Source organism: Orycteropus afer, unplaced genomic scaffold (assembly GCF_000298275.1).
Source record: "Orycteropus afer afer isolate SDZICR_OR568_19922 unplaced genomic scaffold, OryAfe1.0 scaffold01123, whole genome shotgun sequence".
Classification (NCBI taxonomy): domain Eukaryota; kingdom Metazoa; phylum Chordata; class Mammalia; order Tubulidentata; family Orycteropodidae; genus Orycteropus; species Orycteropus afer.
This window is the reverse complement of record NW_006922710.1, coordinates 172,893-174,798: the sequence shown is the minus strand read 5'-3', so window position 1 is coordinate 174,798 and position 1,906 is coordinate 172,893.

The window sequence follows — 1,906 nt, the reverse complement described above, 5'->3', positions numbered from 1 at the left end:
CATCTCAGAAACACAAAGGAGGTCGCTATGAATCCAAATCAACTCAATGGCAGTGAGGTTTTTTTTTTTTTTTTTGGTGTTGCATATTACGTATAACGGACCCAAATTTATAGGGAGCACAAACCCAGAAGCATGAGTAAAATGCATTTATTATTATGTACAGCTATCACATTCTTCAAATGCTCGCTTTATGCCACTTTGCTTTTACAAAATGCCTATATTAGTATCTGCTTTCAATAACTTAAAAAAACTGAAGATTTTTGCTTTTGTAAAAAATATGTAAAGCAAAACAAATGTTCATCACTTGTTATGCAATGAGCCTTTAATCAGGCAATGCACAGCCTGAGAAGTGAGAATGTAGTAGAATCTCCTTCCCCTTGGACCAAATAGAACATCAAGCCAGCATAGCTTGGAACTATGCCTTTGAACAGTACGTATTAGTATTATTTTAGGTTTATCTGTTATTTTGGTAGCTTTTTGGGTCTTGGAACACTCAAAAATACTTTCCATATAAATTAGTGATAAATATTTCTTTGCTTTATATAATTTCGGCTTCAGAGATGTTTCATAAGAGCACTCCACTTTTAGATAGAGAAGGGAACCTGTGTAGAATAGAATGTGGATACATATCAAGAATAGGCATACATATTAATTCAGTTTTGAAATTAATCAAACAATTTTGTACGCATTTACATAGCCATACACTTTCTAATGGAAGGAAGGTTGGGCAAGCTACTTCCATAGTGATACTGCCTCAGAAACCCAAGGAGGGGTCGCTATGAGTCGGGTCGGACTCGATGGCCCATAACAACAGCAACAACAACACTTTCTAAAATTAAATAAAATATATTTCCTTCCCATTTAATATATGGTTTTAAGTAGTATCTTAAATATGTAAATTTTCACATAATATTAACATCTTTACATTATTATCTTAGCTTAGAAACTGCAGAATTTAGCACCAGCTTTCTTGTTTTTCCTCAATTACAGGGATTTCACTATCAATATAAACTCTCAACGAGAAAGTAAAATGATCCAGCCAACAAAACAAATTAGTAAATAAAACTCCACATTTACACAGAGAGCTCCTATTGGAATTTATCCTACAGTTTATCCTATAGTTTGTTCACTTTTCCTCTCAGGAGAAAGGAAAATACAATCAAGAATGTACAGTATAATATTATTCTTTTCTTGAAAAATATCAATTACTATTAAGTTAGTGACAACTCTGGTGACATAGTGCCTAAGGCATTTGACTGCAGACGGATGGCTGTTCAAACCCACCAGCCATTTCTTGGAAGGAAGGTTGGGCAATCTACTTCAGTAGCAATACCACCTGAGAAATCCAAGAGGGGTCGATTGAGTAGTAATTCATATTTTGCAAGAAAAGAAATATTGAACTCATTTAGAGCTAATTCATTTAAATTTAGAAGAGTGGGTATCCTATTTAGTGTAATGGATAATATCAACTGAAGTTTCCCAAGTATTGATAAACAAAAGTGAAAAATAAACTGTTGTTTCTATGATAATTTTTATTTTTCACAATCAGTAAAATCTGGAAAAATATTGATTTGTAATAAATTGGCACTTTTATGATATATAGCAAGCATTTAAACCTTTTCTAATGTTTGAGTATACACTTTTATGTTGTTAGAACTATTTGCCATCATATGAAAATTTGTGTTGTTACAATCCCTTTAGACTCTGCCAAAATCAAAGCAATTTCACTGCCATTGAGTTGGATCTGACTCATCGTGACCCTTCCTTGGGTTTCTGGGGTGGTATCAATGCAGAAGTACATTGCCCAATCTTCCTTCTGAGGAGTATCTGGTATGTTTGAACCACCAGCCTTCTGGTTTGTAGTCACATGCCTTAGACACTATGCCACCAGAGTTTTTTTTTTTTT